At 40.2% G+C, this 19510-nt stretch overlaps 2 pseudogenes; one reads left to right on the top strand and one right to left on the bottom strand.

Moving 5' to 3' along the window:
• Positions 1-358: 358 nt before the first annotated feature.
• LOC110542899 (cyclin-dependent kinase 4-like) lies at positions 359-2049 on the bottom strand (annotated as a pseudogene).
• Positions 2050-2097: 48 nt separating this feature from the next.
• Positions 2098-19510, top strand: part of LOC110542898 (heat shock protein HSP 90-beta-like) — a 37432-nt pseudogene continuing 20019 nt past the window's right edge.

The following is a 19510-nucleotide window of genomic DNA, read 5'->3' as shown; positions in this document are numbered from 1 at the left end:
GACTCTGTCTTGAAGAAAAAAGGAAAGAAAGAAAAGTCAGCATTTGGAGCACACCTGACTGTGCTTCAGACCCCTCTATTTCCAACACCACTGACTACACTGGCCCGGGGCCCTCTGTAAGAAGAAGCTCCTTGTTGTAAAGGTATATCTTCAGCAGACATCTTCTAGAGGCAGTCCTATAAGATCAAAGGTTTTGGCTGGGCAGCACCCTTTAATCCTAGAACTCGGGGGCCGATGGATTTCTGTGAGTTCAAGGTCAGACTGATCTACCTAGTGAGTTCCAAGACATCCATGACTAGAGAGAAAGACCCTGTATCAAAACAAACAAACAAACAAACAAACAAAACTTATTACAGAGTCAGTCAGCTTCAGAATTTCCACAGTACAGAGGGTCTCAAGGAAACATCTCTGCAAACATATAGGCAACATGCCACTTGTCTACGGGTGGTGTCTATGTAGACCACAGAACTTCAGGAGTGTTGCATTAGAATGGAATGACCGCAGGGCTCTCTGGTAGCTGTAAAATTTGGCTAGGCCACTATCAACCATCTTGCAGGCCCCACTGCTTGTCCCAAGACTGTTCTCTGACCTCAGATGTTAGTGAATGACACAATTTGCATGAAGGAAATCTAGGCTTCTTAGAAACTGTCGAATGAGAGCTTTTATAGTCTTAGTTGGCAAACCTAGCGGGGGTGCCTTGTCCATAGCTGACACTAAAGTCAGCTTAATTTCTTGGTCACTCCAGGAAGTGGCTTAAACTGCCATCAGCCAGACAACATAGCATGCTCAAATGCTTCCAGCCTCCTCAGTGAGACCACCTCAAAACCCATACTGATGGGAAGGCCCCCCCTCAAGCTTCTCCTCCCCTGGAGACTCTTTAGGGCTACAAAATGGCTGCTATGCAGATTGTTGACCTTGTATACTACCCCACAGACATTGGCACCAATTTCAACCGCTGACTCATATTAAGAATTAATCATTTTCAGATGAAAGGGATATCTTGAGGATAAACCAAGAGGGGGAGGGGCAGCTATTTATTGGAGCCTAGGAACTGGTTTCTGTGGTACCATATACCCAGGCCATATGGCTAGATGTCATGGGCAACACCATAGACACAGGCTGCAGACTCCCTCACCTCCTTAGTTAGATTTAAGTCTAAGTATTTCATAGTTTTTTAATGATGTTATTCATTATATTATTTCAATTTACACATTCATCACTATAATACTCTATTTTGACCTCGTATTATGAAATTGTGGTAACCTAATTTAATTGTTTTCATAGCTAGCTTTTTGACAGATTCTTTAGTATTTTCTACTCAAATAGTCATTTCATTTGTTCTTAAAGACTATTTTAATTCTTCCTTTTTCAATTTTCAGGCTTTCTTCTTTTTTTTCCTTGCCTTTTACCACTAGCTAGGACAATGTCAAAATAGAAATTATCAGAACAAATATGCTTTCATTATTCTTTACATCTTTAATCATTTGACAGTTTCATACATATTTATAATGAATTTTAATTATTTTACTCCCTATTTCCTGTTCTCATCAACACTCACCCCTTGAAATCTCCTGCTGGAACCCTTCTCAAAAAATCCTCCTCCTGGACCTCCCCTATCAGTGGACTTGGGGAGGGGCATGCATGCAGAAAGGGGAGGGAAGGTGGGATCGGGAGGGGAGGAGGGAGGGGTTTATGGGGGGATACAAAATGAATAAAGTGTAATTAATAAAAATTAAATAAAAATTTAAAAAAATCCTCCTCCTGAGGACAATGAAGCCAGACCTGATAAGACCTAATAGACTGGGGTCAGAGGGAAGGGCAGGAGGACCTCCCTATCTGTAATTAATGTAAAAGTAAATTAATTTTTAAAATCCTCCTCCTGTTTTCACGTTTTTTTTTTGCACATGAATCACTGAGTTTAATTCATTTCTTGCCCAAACATGGTGGGAGTTTACTGGAGCAAAAACATCTTATCATTGGCTATCCCACTGGAGAAAAATGACATACTGCCCTACTCTCTTGAGAGTTGGGAATGATGTCAATTTTCATCTTTTACCCCTGTCCAAATTGATAAGCCAAGTTTTTACCCAAAGAGCCATGGTGCTATATTCAAGTCAGACAACAGTCTCGACCTGCCATGGGTCTGGAATAATGCTGCGATTCCCCCTCAAGAGGCCCTAGATGTGTACCACAAGGAGGAGGTGGAAACTTTTGCCTTTCAGTTAAAACTTGTTCAATCCATGTCCCTCATCATCAGTACTTTCTATTCCAATAAGGAAATGTTCCTTCAGGAATTGATCTCTAATGTTTCTGATGTCTTGGACAAGAATTGGTATGATAGACTAACAGACTCGTCCAAGTTTGGACAGGGGTAAAAAGCTGAAAACTGACACCATCTCCAAGCCTCAGGAATGCACTCTGACTTCAGTGGAGACAGGGCTTGGCATGACCAAGCCTGACCTCATGCATAATTTGGAAACCACTGCTCGGTCAGGCACAGAAACTTTCATGGAAGCTGGTGCAAACATCTCTCGGATTCAGCAGTTTGGTGTTTGTCTTAGTTAGGGTTTCTATTGCTGTGACAAAACATCATGACCAAAATCAACTTAGAGAGTAAATGGTTTATTTCATCTTACAGCTTGTCACCCAGCATTCAGAAAATTCAGGACAGGAACCCATTGAATGTGGTGCTGCCATGTGTAGGTAGTCTTGGTGTGTATAAGAAAGCGAGTATTGCAAATCACGAGGAGCAAGCCAATTGGCAGAATTATTCCATGGCTTCTGTATCAATTCTTGCCTCTAGATTTCTCCTCTAAGTTCCTGTCCATATCAGTCACTAATTCTAAAAATGCCCAACAGGAGTCAGATGTGGTGGTGCACACCTTTAATTCCAGCTCTTGGGAGGCAGAGGCAGGTAGATCCCTGTGAGTTCAGGGCCAGCCTTGTCAACATAGCGAATCCCAGGACAGCCAGAGCTGCATAAAAAGACCCTGCTTCAGAAAACAAGCAAGCAAGTCCACAGGCATGCCTCCAGGCCGATCTTATGGAATGATGGAGTATCAACTGCGGTTCCCTCTTTTTAGATAAGTCTAGCTTTTGTCAAGTTGACACGAAAGGAGAGAGTATTGGATTCCATTATGCCTCTTTTGTGGCAGAGAAAGTTGTGATCACAAAGCACAATGATGATGAATGCTATGGCTGTGAGTCTTTTGTTGATGGATCTTTCACTGTACAAGCATATCAGGACGAGTCTTTTGACCAGAGTGTCATACTGATACTTCACCCCAAAAGAAAACCAGATGGAATACTTAGAGGAGAGGAGGATCAATGAAATGGTTAAGAAGCACTCAGAGTTCATGGGCTAAGAAAGGATAGATGTAAATCAGTGATAAAGAGGTAAAGGAAGAAAAAGAAAAGGACAAGAAGAATGATGAGGAAAATCCTAATACTGACAATGTAAGATCAAATAAGGAGGATGTTACTGAAAATAAGAAAAAGAAAATTAAGGAGAAATACACTGGTCAGAAGGAATTGCACCAGACCAAGCCTGTTTGGACCAGAAACCCTGATGGTGAATTCTGAAAGAGCTTCACCAGTGACTGAGAAGAGCACTTGACAGCAAACACTTCTCTGTAGAAGGTCAATTGGAATTCATGGCACTGTGCATCATCTCTTGGCAAGTTCTTGTTGTCCTTTTTCAGAATAAGAAGAACATCAAGATCTGTGTCCAACATATGTTCATCATGGATAGCTGTGATAAATTAATAATACCAGACTCTCTCTCTCTCTCTCTCTCTCTCTCTCTCTCTCTCTCTCTCTCTCTCTCTCTCTCTCTCAACTTTATCTATGATGTGATTGGCTCCAAGGATGAACATCCCCCAAGAAATGCTCCAGCAGAGCAAAACTTTGAAAGTCATCCACAAAAACATTGTGAAGAAGGGACTTGAGATCATCTCTAAGTTGGCAGAAGACAAAGATAACTGCAAGAAATTCTGTGAGGAATTCTGTGAGTACCTCAAGCTTGGAACCCACACAGATTCCACTAACTGGTAGTGATGCCTCTCTGAGCTACTGAGCTACCACACCTCTCACTCTGAAAGTGAGGTAACTTTTATGTCCGAATATATATGAAGGAGAAGCGGAAATCTATTTACTGTATCACTAGTGAAAGCAAAGTTTGGGTAGCCAGTTCTGCTTTCATGGAGTGTGTGAAGAAGTGGGGCTTTGAGATGGTATCTATAACTAAGCCTGTTTACAGGTGCTGCAGGCAGCAGGTCAAGTTGTATGGGGTAAAGTTTGGCATCTGTGACCAAGGAGGACAGGGAGCTGCCAAAGGATGAGAAGAATGTGGAGGAGAACAAGGGAACGTTTGAGACTCTCTGAAAACTCATGAAGCTATTGGTAAGAAAATTGAGAGGGTGACAATCTCCAATGAGCTTGTCTCTTTATTATGCTATATTGTTAAAAGCACTTATGGATGGACAGCCATCATAGAGCATATGACGAAGGCCCATGCACTCCCAAACAACTCTACAATAGACTTACATGATGGCCAAAAAAGCACACAGAGACCCACCCAGACCACCCCATTATGGAGAAGGCTGAGGCAGACAAAAATGGCAAGGGTGTTAGAACCTAGTGGTTCTATTGTTTCAAACCATTTCCCTCTCCCCTGATTTCTCCCTTGAGAACCCCCAGACCCACTTCAGCTACATCTACTCCATGATCATACTAGGCCTGGGCACTGATGAAAATCAAAGTGATAGCAGAGACGATGAGCAGCACCAAGCCCACCGCTTTTGCAAGATGAAGAAGCTATCGTTTCCCATGGAAGTAGAGTTCCCACTGGAAAGCCTATGCCCTTGGTGTATTTTTCTCTTTGGCTCTCCAGCAGCCTGGACTGACTCGACCCACTTGGTTCTCCGTTGCTGCCTACAGGTTATTTTCATCTCTCCTGTCCTTAGTGTCTTAAACCCGAACAGTCTCTTCCTCCTTCACCAAATAGCAGGGCTGGGTGTTGTGCATTATATTTTGTTCATTTGTTTTATTTTGTCCTAAAATGAAAAGTATACAAAATAAAGGGAATGCGGTTTTTTTTTTAAAAAAAAAATAACATCCCCATCACCCAACAACCATTAACTATCAATAGGGAGGGATGGGGCCTCATGGGTCCTTCCCTAATTTATGATGAAATGCTGACAAGCTTAATCTTGTACAAGTCTTGCTCCTATAAGCACAGCTATAGTAAACTCATGCGTGCAACGGCTATTTTATTTCCAGAGGATGTCTTTTTGATACACATCTCCCTATTCTCTGGCTCTTACATTCTTTCCACTTCCTCATCCCTGATTTTCAGTGAACCTTGCAGAGGGAGATACAGCTATCCCGTTGAAGGCCAAGCATCCCACCATCACTTATTCTTTGTGCATTGGCCAATTATGAGGTTTTACATTAATGACCACCCACTGATTACATAGTTCTTGTTCCAAAATGACACACTTAGCCTTTCATCACTCGGAGCAGCTATGAATTATTTCATTGTATGTTGGGGTTTGTGTGTTGCTAGGTGTGTGGATGTGAGCATACATATGTGTACATGGATGTGGAAGCCAGAGACAACCTCAGGGGCTATTTTCAGGCACCACTGATTAATTTTTAAGGCATGGTCTCACTGGCCTGGAATTCATGAAGTAGTCTACCCTGGCTAACCAGAAAGCCTCAGAAATCTGCATATTTCCATCTCCTCAGCATTGGAATTACAAATTCTACACGATACCTGGCTCTTTATGTGGATGCTGAGGATAGAACTCACGTCTTCATGCTTGTCAAGTAAACACTATATCCCTAACCCTATCCTTTTTACTTTCTGAATAACATCTTTTGATGTACAGAAGTCTTGTTTGTTTGTTTGTTTGTTTGTTTGTTTCAGACCAGAGAGATAGCTCAGTAGGTAAAAAGGCCGGCCACCAAGCTTGAGAACTTGACTTTGATTCCTAGGACCCACCTGGTAGAAAGAAAGAACTAATCCTCGGTGTTAGCTTGTGTTCTCCGCACATGTGTCATGGCATATGCATACCTATGCTAATATGCACACAAATAGCTATCATTTAAATTTTTCAATTTTCACAAAGTCCAATTCCTCAATTTCATTCTTTGGGTACTTGTGTTTTTAATATCATATCTGAGAGACTCATTCTGAAGTCAAGGTCATGTATGTTTTCTCCTATGTTTCTTTGTAAGAGTTCGTAGTTTTAGCTCTTAGATTTCCATCTTCAATTCATTTTGGTTATTTTTTGTCTTTGTTGTGATTTATTGAGGCTAAATTAATGTATTTGTGCTAGGACATCTAGTTTTCCTTGCACTATTTTTTTTTTTTTAAATAGACAGTTCTTCACCTTTCTGAACAATCTTGGCAATCTTAATAAATGACAACTAATCATAGATGGATAAGTAAAGCACCTCTTATGTGATAAAACTTACCTTTAGTTGATGTGGTACAAAGTCTATATCCAGAAGATATTTTGTTGAAATATATAGATACACAAGCCTAACTAGTTTCTTAATTAATGACTTTTTGCTTCCATTAGAGCATCTTTCTTTAACAAATACTTTAAATGTGACAAAAAATTTAAAATAAGTTGTCTCTATTTTTGATCCTTCCTAAAGGGTTTGTATAAATTTCATGCTGCAAATTTTTAAGTGCTCTCTAAATCAATCCATTTTGGTACAAACTATAATTTTATCCAATTAAAATTAGGAAATTCATCAAAAGATTCTTCAAAGTTAAGATATTCCAACATTCAACCATAGAATTGCAAAATTAAATCTTATAAATCATTTGAACTAAAATCATATATTTTAGTTTCCCTGTTGTTTTGAAGAAATAAGTTTTAATTATTCCCTTTTTATAAGTTTTATTTGCAATTATTTCACTTTTTAAAAATCTTTAAATGAGCATTCAATGAATACTTTAATTAAAATTTCCAAATGCTTTTGATAAATAAAAAAAGTTAGACAACTTAAAAAAAATCTGGCTAGTTTTATGTCAGGTTGACCTGAACTGGAGTCATCACAGAGCTGTAAGGCGTTTCCTCAATTAGGGAGCCATGAGGGAGGCCCCAGCACATTGTGGGTGGTGCCATCTCTGGGCTAGTAGTCCTGCGTTCTGTAAGAAAGCAGGCTGAGCAAGCCATGAAGAAGGAGCCAGTAAGTAGCACCCTTCCATAGCCTCTACATCAGCTCCTGCCTCTAGGTTCCAGACCTGCTTGGATTCCTGTCCTGACTTCCTTCAATAATGAACAGCAATATGGAAGTGTAAGCCAAATAACCCCTTTCTTTCCCAATTTGCTTTTTGGTCATGGTGTTTCATCACAGCAATAGTAATCCTGACTAAGGAGTGCCAATGTAGGTTGCATAAAGTGATTAATGAAGTAGTTCTTTAAGTCTCAAGAATTTGATGCACACACTGGCGTCTTAAATATTTTATTAGCTAAATCACTTTTTGCATACAATGTATTTTGATCATGTTTTCCCCTTCTCTAGCGCTCTAACTCCTAGATCTTCCCCTCCTCTCTACCCACCCAACTTCATGCCTTCTTCTCTCCTCTCTCTCTGTCTCTCAAAAAAAAAATCACAAAAAAGAAAATTAAACCAAACAAAAATAAAGACCTTTATTTAGCATTAGTTTTCTGTTTGGTTTTTGTTTCACCAAGCTGGCTTGGAATTTGCAGCCCTTCTGCGTCAGCGGGAAATTCACTGGGATCCACTACTACACTGATTTCAACATCAATTTTGTCATAAAAATTGCATTCAAGTTACACTGACGTCGTATAATTAAAGACACTTGTAATTTTTGACAATGACAACTACAACTACTGTTTTGATTCTGTAGGTTGTTTTGTTTTGTTAACCATGAATTATGTGTCTTCCTTGACCAAATATAGCTCAGTTCTACAGACTTCTCAGTTTTACTAAGAGCATTGTCCTAGTTCCGATGTTGTGCTATACCAAAAGTTACATTTTTAACTCTTACACCCTCCCCAATAAGTCATTTTATCTCCAAATACTGAAGTTTTAAAGATGAATTTACTATAGCATGGCAGATGTTATACTTTTAACAGCATGAACCTCTGAAAGATTTATTTAGATCCATGAACTGGTTGAAAATATCAAACTATATTTGGAACAAACTGATATTCAAAGCATCTGATAACACTAATATAAAATTGGCATCAGGTAACTGTGAATTCCCTTACCTTGTGATGGATCCAACCCATCAGCAGGTACTGCTTCAATTTTTATACAAGGACAAGGAAACCCTGGAGTACAGTTCAGGTATAAGAGCAAAGTGAAAATAAACATTGTGTAAAGTCATATGTAAATATCCTTAAGATATGGGCAATGAGTACCTTGTCCGAGATCATTCTGGATAACAGACACCCCTAAAAGGGTAAAGACATTTAAAAACACGTGGGCAGCTCTACTACTCAGAATCCAAGCCTCAGTGATGACGGGCTGTGAACCAACACCCTAAAAATCTACACTCAGTGATTAATACCTTGGGCTGGAAAGGTAGCTCTGTTAGTAGAGTGCTTAAGTACCATGTATGAAACTCCAGGTCTACTCCTGGCATCACATAAATGAGGCATGGTGGCACATACCTTAATTTCAGGACATTGGAGGTAGAGGCAATATTAAGTGGCCAGGCATGGTGGCTTTTGCCTTTAATCCCAGCACTCGGGAGGCAGAGGTAGGGGAATCTGTGAGTTCGAGGGCAGGCTCACCTACAAAGGGAGTTCAGGACAGCCAGAGCTATGGAGAGAAAGGACTACACAGAGAAACTCTGTCTCGGAAAAAGGAAGAGTTCAAAGACAGTGAGTTTGAGTTCAATCTTAAACTCATGACATTGTCTCAAAAAAGATGAATATTTTCTTAAACTTTTTCCTAATATCCTAAGAAAGAAAAAGTAACCATACTCAACACTAATAGCAAATCAGAACCAGAAATGATTTTAAAGGACAGGAAATAAGCAATAGAGAGATTTCTAAAAGACAAAAGGCAAGTTAACTGGTGAGATGCCCACAGATAGCAAGCATGCAACAGATGTGTATAAAAGCAAGTATTGTTTTCTATTACTAATGAACATACTCCCTTTCTTTTTGTTCAACTCCTGAGTTCTAGAAGAACAAATAATTTCCAATGCATTTACAAAATTTAACATAATAAGAAATTAAAATTACTCTTAAATTTATGCATACATATATTTATTAGTACATGTTTATGCATACATATATACAATCTGGCTATGAAACAGATGAATTAGAACTAGGTAGGCATTGCATCTTAAAATTGTGATTAAAAAAAATTGTGACTGATTCTCCTTTTCTAAGCTTTTTGTTTGTTTTCTGTGGTTTTCTTCTTTTTTCCTTTCATCCTCCTGCAGCCCAGAAGTTGGTCCTGAACTTGCACTCGAGCCTCCAAATCTTTTTTTAATTAAATTTTTATTTTTTATGTTAGTTACAGATAATTTATGTTGTATCCCAGCTGTAGCTCTCTCCCTGATTCCCTCCCAATCCCACCCACCCTCCCTCATCTCCTCCCTGCCCCTCTCTAAGTCCACTGATAAGGGAAGACCTCCTCCCCCTCCATCTAATCCTAGCTTATCTGGTCTCTTCAGGACTGGCTGCAATGTCCTCCTCTGTGACCTAGGAAGGCTGCTCCTCCCTTGGGGGTGGGGGTTGAAGAGCCAGCCACTGAGTTCATGTCAGAGACAGTCCCTGTTCCCCTAACTAGGGCACCCACTTGGATACTGAGCTACCATGGGCTACATGTGAGCAGGGGTTCTAGGTTATCTCCATGCATGGTCCTTGTTTGGAGAATCAGTCTCATAGAAGATCTCTGTGCCCAGATATATTTGGTCCTTGTGGAGCTCCTGTCCTCTCCAGGTCATACTACCTCTGCCTTCTAGAATATGAATCTCTGCACGCTGCCCAAAGTTTGGTTATGAGTCTCACCATCTGCTTTGATACACTGCTAGGTAGAGTCTTTCAGAGGCCCTCTGTGGTAGGCTCCTGTCCTGTTACTTGTTTTCTTCTACTTCCAATGTCCATCTCATCTGTCTTTCTAAGTGAAAACTGATAATCTTATCTCGGGTCCTCTTTCTTGTTTATCTTCTTTAGGTGTACAGATTTTAGTATGTTAATCCTATCTTATAGGTCCAGTATCCACTTATAAGTGAGTAGATACTGTGTGTGTCTTTCTGCTTCTGGGATACCTCACTTGGGATGATCTTTTCTAGATCCCACCATTTGCCTGCAAATTTTATGATTTCCTTGTTTTTAATTGATGAGTAGTATTCCATTGTGTAAAAGTAGCACAATTTCTGTACCCATTCCTCCGTTGAGGGACATCTGGGTTGTTTCCTGATTATGGCTATTACGAATAAAGCTGCTACAAACATAGTTGAGCAAATGTCTTTGTTGTGTATTTGAGCATATTTTGGATATATGCCTAAGAGTGGTATAGCTGGATCTTGGGAAAGCACTATTCCTAATTGTCTGAGAAAGTGCCAGATTGATTTCCATAGTGGTTGTACAAGTTTACATTCCCACCAGCCATAGAGGAGGGTTCCCCTTTCTCCACAACCTCTCCAGCATGTGCTGTCGCTTGAGGTTTTGATCTTAGCCATTCTGATGGGTGTAAGGTGAAATCTCAGGGTCGTTTTGATTTGCATTTCCCTGATGGCTAAGGAACTGAGAATTTCTTTAACTGCTTCTCTGCCATTCTATATTCTTCTACAGAGAATTCTCTGTTTAGCTCTGTACCCCCCTTTCTAATTGGATTACTTGGTTTGTTGCTGTTTTATTTCTTGAGTTATTTATATATTCCGGATATTAGCTCTCTGTCAGATATAGGGTTGATGAAGATCCTTTCCCAGTCTGTAGGCTGTTGTTTTGTTTTGATGACTGTGTCCTTTGCTTTACAAAAGCTTTTTTAGTTTCATGAGGTCCCATTTATTGATTGTTGCTCTTAGAGCCTGTGCTGTTGGTGTTCTGTTCAGGAAGTTGTCTCCTGTGCCAATGAGTTCTACAGCCTCCAAATCTTGAATTTGGAGGATTTCACGTATGTGCCACCATGCTCAACAATTTTATGTCTTCCTTCCCCCTCTCTGTTTCTTTTTTTCTTCCTTCCTTCCTTTTTTCCACTTTATTTTTCTCTTTATCTATGGGTAGGGCATCCCAGTTCTCTGTGTCTCACACTCTGTCCCCTTTTCTGTTATTTTTTCCCCTGAGCCTTAGGTGTAGGAGTTGCATTGTAGATGTATCAATTAGAGTTAGGCACCCCATGGTCACTTATTCACTGCATTTTGACCAGTTTGTGGATCTCTGTTGCAAAAAGTAGAGTCTTTGATGAGGAGAGCTATGCTTATCTGGAGTGTAAGGACAGTGTTTAGAATATAGTTATAAATTATATTGGTTTGGAAAAATGGCAGTAATGGGTTCTCCTCTAGGGTCTATGACTTCTTCAAACCCAAGTAGTCACCAAGAAGGCCTTAAGTATAATGTGACAGCTATTGGTTACTCCTAAGGTAAAAGTACCACTGCTGCACCATTAGGGATATCTCATCTTGGATGGTCATTGTTGTGGTAGGATTTAGAGTTGGATACTACTTACTGCTTTTCTCTCCCGGCAGCTCACGCAGCACCTTCCGCTACTATGAGAGCATGCTCTCAGGGAGGAAGCTGCCAAGTCAGTTTCACCTCAGTTCCTCCAGTTCCTGTGTCTGAAGTCTTTAGTGTCTTCAGCACCAAAGGACTTTAAGGGCTTTCCTTCCTTACTCAGCTAAAAAAGTTTTTTTTTCCCCATTACATAACATCTGTGTCCTAGCATTTCCCTCTGTAGAATCTCTCTCCCCACATATTCCCTATCTATGCATTTTGTCTATATGTCCTGTACATCTAATCTATGGTGTTCTGTTACACCAAGGGACAGCCTACACAACCTTTCCATATAACTCTGGCTGTGTGACAAGAACCACATGAGAGGCAGCAAGGGCAGTGGCAGTTGAGAGCATTAACAATTCAAGAAACTGGTTTTCCGTGTCTGGCACTGAGGGTTTTGTTAGACAGTCTATAGCTCCCGAAGAGAGCACATCAACAAGTGAAGTATGACTCCATTTAAATACATATGCAGCATATTTTAAGTAAACATTAGATAATATTTCCCCATGACTTTTGAAGCATCCTGAGTGTTATTTCTTCCTCCTACCCCCTTCTCCTTGTCTTCTGTCCTTTCTTCCCAGTCAGGGGCGTAAAGTTTTTCCCTTTTTTTTTCCTCCTCATAGCACCTGTCTTACTATTTCCCTCTAGAACACCTTCTCCCTCACAGCATAGTCACTGTCTAATTATTCTGGTTTCTGAAGTTACTCCAGGTTATTATAGTCACATCTAAAGACCCAGAGCTGGAATTTATAAAGCAAAGACAATGTGCAGAACACCTCTGGGTCTGGGTTACCTCATTCGGTGTCATAGTTTCTAGACCCATCAATTGACCTTTACATTTCGCCATTTAATTTTTTTTCACTGTAAAGGAATTCCGTTATACAGTAAAACTTTCTCATTATCCATTCATTGGTTGAAGGACATTTAGCTACGAAGTCCGCTTCATAGCTATTGGGAATGCAGTGGCAAGGAATTGGCTTAGGCCTCTCAAGCAACTTGGATCACAGGCAGTACCGATACAGTTCATAAAGATCTTGAATACAAAAATACAATTAATACTTTTAATGAAATGAAGGGAAACCTTTGTCTTCTGTTGGGTTGACTATTGCAGACTAAATGCAAGGCCTCAATTCATTCTGAGCACATTGCTCTACCACTGAGCTACACATTCAGCAACATGAATTTTATGGAATAAATACATAGTAATTCATGAGTCACGTATTACTTTATAGACTTTGCCAAGCCATCCAGTCACTCAGACATATTTAAGTTCAGTCATCTTTGAGTTTTTGCCAATTCCACATAAAAACCATAGCAACATCCATTTTTGCAGTAATGAAGGTATTTTTGTTTAGGTAGGAGCACAGACATATTTTGTTTAACAGCCTGCTCTCTTGATTCATAACTCGTAAATATTTAAACCTAATGGAATATGGGCTTTCATTTGTCCTGCTGCCCTAAGCTCACAAATACCAGGGTTAGCCAGAACATACCGTCTGCAGATGTGTATGGCAAATCACCTTCTCCAAGCAGGCCTTGTACAGTAGCAAGTGCTTTTTGAAATAGATAACAGTATTTTTTTCAGCATATTCACGTCTTCTTTTTTACATGTGGTTACTGATACCTGTATTGCCTATGGGGCGTGTAAGAAATGTCCATAAATGATTTCTGCAAGTTAGAAACTTGACATCAATGTTCTTTGCAGGTAAAAACTCAGTGTTTAATTTTTTAGTGCCTATTCCCTTGGGCTCACTGATGCTCAAAATGTTTATTGAAGAAACAAAAATAATAAGCATTAGCTAACAATATGATAAATAATGGATGTAGGCTTATGCTGTACAATAAATGACAAAACCTTTGGGAACTAAAGCGTTGAGACGCCCTTTCTACTTTCTGCAGCGGCATAGCTCAGCTTTCATTTCCGGCATATACTTCATATACATCTGACTTATGGCGCCCCACATTTCCCACTGATAAGCCAAGAGGTGGCTTGTATTGCTTTGCATATGACTGTGGCTGAGATAAAAGCCACAGTAACCAAGTTGTATGCAAAGAAGCTCGTGAGGATAATTGCTTCAAGTATTTCATTCAATGGCGCCCGAGATCAGAACACAGCTCCTACAGCTGTGAACGTTGGAGACACTTAGTTTGTTCTAAGAGTAGTCTGGTTGGTCTTATTCATTGTGGGGTACTTTTAACTATCAGGCAACTAGAAAGTCAGTTGAAAGAAGCAAGGAGCTGACTTTATTCCAGATTTAGTTGCAAGATGAAATAAGGCTTGATGAATTCTTATCTCAATATTAGATGATTCTCTGACTGAATGGGGACATGCCAGATGAAGGTTCACCACTTGCTTCAGTTTTTCAGATGCCAGTTGTTAATAATAATTACAAAAATTAAAAGTCTGGGATGTGGATCATGCTCAGTTAAAAGAATTATTGCAAGCTTGCACAAAGCCTGGAATTTGAGCCCCAGGCAGTGCCATATGCTTCTGTAATCAGAACATTTAGAAGGTAGAGCCAGGAGAATCAGGAGTTCAGGTTCACCCTCAACTACATAAAAGTTTGAAATAAGCCTTGGATACATGAGACCATGGAGATAGAGAAAGGAAAGAGGAGACAGAAGAGAGGAGAGAGACAGAGACACAGAGACACAGAGAGAGGAGAGAGACAGAGAGACAAAGACAGAGCTAGACTTATGACAAATACCAAACCAGGCAGAAGAATAGGGCAACAGGGATAAATCAAAACTGTCAGGCCCACAGGAATTTAAGGTTACTCTAAAAGCTCCCCCTTCCAATTCATTCTGCAGGGTACAGATTAGGTGGCTTTTTACTAATAAGATCAGTCTTTGTGAATACACACTTCCATTACACTCCATTAATCTACTTGTTTTTTTTTAAGCAATTAATTCCTTCGGTCTCCTGAGACAGGGTTTCTCTGTGCAGCCCTAGCTGTCCTGGAATTATCTCTGTAGACCAAGCTGGTCTTAAACTCACAGAAATCACCCTGCCTCTGCTTCCCAAGTGCTGGGATTAAAGGTGTGTGCCAAAGTGCCTAGCTTCCAGTACTCTAGAGTTAATACTTAAGCTCCCTGCTGCAATATGTATCTGGATCCTGCTCAGCTCATCTTGGATCACCTCTCTCACATACTTTCACTGATCTTCTAACTAAAATAGTCCTCCTCCATGACTTCTCTATGATAGACAACTATCCAGTCAAGATGCATTGTAGCCATCTTTTTTTTTTTTTTTTTTTTTTTTTTTTGTAAGAAAAGGTCCTTTTCTGACTCTTCCAACCAGGCCATCTGTCCCTTATTCCCCGGGGATGCTTATTGAATGCCTCTGTTGTGAAGGTGTTATCACTGGCTTCCCTTCCCATATGAGTGCATGCAAAAACAAAGCCTTTGAGATATCCACAGCCCAGGGTTTTCCTTCATCTGTGGAGCACTTTGAAGAAAGAGATCTCATCATCTCTGTATCCTCAACACTTAGTACATTAGACTAGTCTAAGTGAAACTGAATTAGGTTGGAGTGAGTTGAGCATATTTTAGACTTTTATCTAGCTAGCTAGCTGTTTATTCGGTGTGTATGCACATGCGCACGTGAAGGTCAGAGAAAAAGATGGTAGAAATGATTGTCCCTCTATACTATCTAAGTCCCAGAAATCAAACTCAGGTCATGATGCTTGGCAGCAAGTGTCCATACCCACTAATCCATATCACCGGCCACAGTGATCACATTTTGAAAACAATACCAGGAACCCAAATATGAAGGAATCTAAATGCCTATCTGATGAGATTGCCCAGGGTGGGGACATTTTGAGCAGGAAGAGAGCATGAGGACAAAATTCTTTTAGGAAAACAAGTCCAGGATTCTGTAGAGGATGAACTGAGTTTCCACTCATTCTCACACACTCCCCACCAGTAGTGTTCCCAGTGAACATTCTCAAATTCGCTCCCCCACCAACTTGGTCCAAGCCTATGAAAGCACAAAGTGCATGAGAATATGGATGGCATTTCCAAGAAAACAAGTCTCATTTTTAACAAATGTAATCCTAAACAGCCTTTAATTTCCTTACTATGTAAACAGAGAGCTCATGAATAAGCATGAAAAAAAAAAAAACTAACACCAACTGGACAACAGAAAAAGAACTTAAACAGAAATTTCACAAAAGAAAAAAAAAAGTAACTATAAACATGGATGAGTAAATTTCCTTGATGTGTACTTGAGCCTCTTTTGGATATATGCCCAGTAGTGGTATGGCTGGATATTGAGGAAGCGCTATTCCTAGTTGTCTGAGAAAGTGCCAGATTGATTTCCAAAGTGGTTGTATGAGTTTACATTCCCACCAGCAAGGAAGGAGGGTTCCCCTTTCACCACATCCTCTCCAGCATGTGTTGTCTCTTGAGTTTCTGATATTAGCCATTCTGATGGGTGTAAGGTGAAATCTCAGGGTTGTTTTGATTTGCATTTCCCTGATAGCTAAGAATGGTGAGTATTTGTAATAGCCAGAATCTTGAAATAACCCAGATGTCCCTCAGTTGAAGAATGGATACAGAAATAGTGGTACATTTATACAGTGGAATACTACTCAGCAATTAAAAACAAGGAAATCATGAAATCTGCAGTCAAACAGTGGGAACTAGAGAATATCATCCTGAGTGAGGTATCCCAGAAGCAGAAAGACACACGTGGTATATACTCACTTAAAAGTGGATATTAAACATATAATACAGAATAAACATACTAAAATCTGTACACCTGAGGAAGCTAAGCAAGAAGGAGGACCCTGAGTAATATGATTAATCCTCACTCAGAAAGGCAAATGGGATAGACATCAGAAGAGGGGAAAAACAGGGAACAAGACAGGAGCCTACCACAGAGGGCCTCTAAAAGACTCTACCCAGCAGGGTATCAAAGCAGATGCTGAGACTCATAGCCAAACTTTGGGCAGAGTGCAGGGAATATTATGAAAGAAGGGGGAGATAGAAAGACCTGGAGGGGACAGGAGCTCCAAAAGGAGAGCAACAGAACCAAGAAATCTGGGCCCAGGAGTCTTTTCCAAGACTGATACTCCAAACAAGGACCATGCATGGAGATAACCTAGAACCTCTGCACAGATGTAGCCCATGGAGGCTCAGTATCCAAGAGGGTTCCCTAGTAATGGGAACAGGGACTGTCTCTGACATGAACTCAGTGGCTGGCTCTTTGATCACCTCCCCAAGGGTGGGTACAGCCTTACAGCCTTCCCAGGCCACAGAGGAAGACAGTGCAGCCAGTCCTGATGAGACCTGATAGGCTAGGGTCAGATGGAAGGGGAGAAGGACCTCCCTTATCAGTGGACTGGGGGAGGGGCATAGGAAAAGAAGAGGGAGGGTAGGATTGGGAGGGGCTGAGGGAGGGAGCTACAGCTGGGATACCAAGTGAATAAACTGTAATAATTAAAAAAAGACTGAAAAAAATTAGTAAAATGGTGCCAATTTTGACTATCAAATTGTCAGGGATTACAAACTAATAATAGTTATAGTTGGCAGAGGTTTAGGAAAATGGCACCCTTCCATATTAGGTGTGGGAGTGGAAAATTCTCAGAGATGAACTCAAAGATATATTGTACAAAACATTCAGGACATTTATCACTCAAAAATCTGGAAAACTGAGTGACTGATCAAAAAGGAATTTAAACCTAAGGTGCTTGCTAAGCTGACTAATGATTCATAAAGATATCCAAATACTAAGACGCTAAACCTGTAAATGTTACCTTATTTAGCCAAAAGAACATTTAGATGTAACCGATGATTTTGTAAGTTTGATTATTTAATTTTATGTAATTGCATAAAATGCCACAATGTAAAACATATTAAGCACTTGGGATACTTCATGTTCACATTATAACATTTGCCTCATAAAGTATGAACATATACACATAGTGCATATTTTAGATGAATATTAAATATCTTCGTGTTGTCTTTGATATCTGTCCAAAACTGAACAAACTTCTAAGAAACAATAATCCAATACTTCAGTCCAAATTTAACTATATTCACAGCTGTTTTATGAAAAATTGTAGCAATCAAGGTTTCTATAGTGTGTGTGTGTGTGTGTGTGTGTGTGTGTGTGTGTGTGTGTGATAGGAGTCTGTTCTCTTCTTTCACCATGAGGTTGGAATGGAACTTAGGTCATTACGCTTGGCACCTTTATCCACTGAGCCACCTAGTCAGCCCAGAAGTCAAAACTTTAAAGTTGCCATTATGGTATAGAAAAATTAATTTAGGGTAGTCAATCATTACTGATTTTCGGCAATACTATATCTACCTAACTTTATATTCTTTGTATGTTTCATGACTTAAAGTTTGGAGATGATACAACATGAATGCTGTTCAACATGAGTCTGAGCCTGGCATGGTGGCTCACACCTATACTCCTAGTACCCGGTGAGGCAGGGGCATGCAGATCTCTGTGAGTTTGAAGCCAGCATGGTTTGCAAAGCAAGTCCAGGACAGCCAAGGCTACACAGAGAAATCCTGTCTCAAAATGCACACACACACACACACACACACACACACAAGAAAAACAAAACAAAACAAAAAACCATGAGTCTGAAGTTTTTCCTTACATATTTATTTATATCTTTAAATATTTTTAGGCTTAAGAGAAAATGGATTCACTAAGGCAATTAATACTCTCTTAACATTTTTATTATCTGTATATTTATTTTTCCATCCATTTTAAACTCTTAATAATTATATTTCATATTCTTATTACTTTTTACAATTTATTCAATTTATATCCAGATTTTAGACCCCTCCGTCATTATTTTCCAGTCCCACCCTCCCTCCCTAGTCCTCCTATGTCCCACCCACCCTCCCTAGTCCTCCTATGTCCCACCCATAGTCCACTGAGAGGGGGTGTCCTCCTCTCCTAATATCAGACACTAGCTTATCAGGTCTCATCAGAACTGCCTGGCTCCTCTTCCTCTGTGGGATGGCAAGTCAACAAGTGATCAAAGAGCAGGCAACTGAGTTCATGTCAGAGACGGCTCCTCCTCCCATTACTAGAAGAACCACATGGACACTGAACTGCCATGGGCTACATCTGAGCAGTAGGTGTAGGTCCTCTCCATGCGTGGTCCTTAGTTCGTGCATCAGTCTCTGCAGGGACCCCTGGGCCCAGAATATTTGGCTTTTTTTAGTCTCCTTGTGGAGCTCCTGTGCCCTCTGTGACCTTATATCACCCCTATCCCTCTCATTCTTCCAAAAGACGCCCTGTGCTTTGTCCAAAATTTGGCTGTGAGTCTCTGCATCTGCTTCGATACCCTGCTGAGTGGAGTCTTAAGAGGACATCTATGATAGGCTCCTGTCTTATTCCCTCTCTTCCACTATTTTCAGGGTCTATCCTGTTTGCCTTCAGAATGAGAATTAAGCATCCTCCCTAGGGTCCTCCTTGTTGTTTAGATTCTTTAGGTCTGTAGATTTTTGTATGTTTATCCTATCTTATAGGTCTAATATCCTCTTATAAGTGAGTATATACCATGCGTGTCTTTCTAATTCTGGGATACCTCACCCAGGATGATCTTTTCTAGTTCCATCCATTTGCCTGCAAATTTCACAATTTCCTTGTTTTTAATTGCTGAGTAGTATTCCATTGTGTAAATGTACCACAATTTCTGTATCCATTCACCCATTGAGGGAAATCTGGGTTGGTTCCAGTTCTGGCTATTACAAATAAAGCTGCTATGAACATGGCTAAGCAAAAGTGCTTGTGTGGTGGAACATTTTTTGGGTATATGCCG

Source organism: Meriones unguiculatus, chromosome X (assembly GCF_030254825.1).
Source record: "Meriones unguiculatus strain TT.TT164.6M chromosome X, Bangor_MerUng_6.1, whole genome shotgun sequence".
NCBI classification, from domain to species: Eukaryota; Metazoa; Chordata; class Mammalia; order Rodentia; family Muridae; genus Meriones; species Meriones unguiculatus.
Note: the sequence above shows the minus strand (reverse complement) of the source record. Positions and strands in the feature narration are given on the sequence as shown.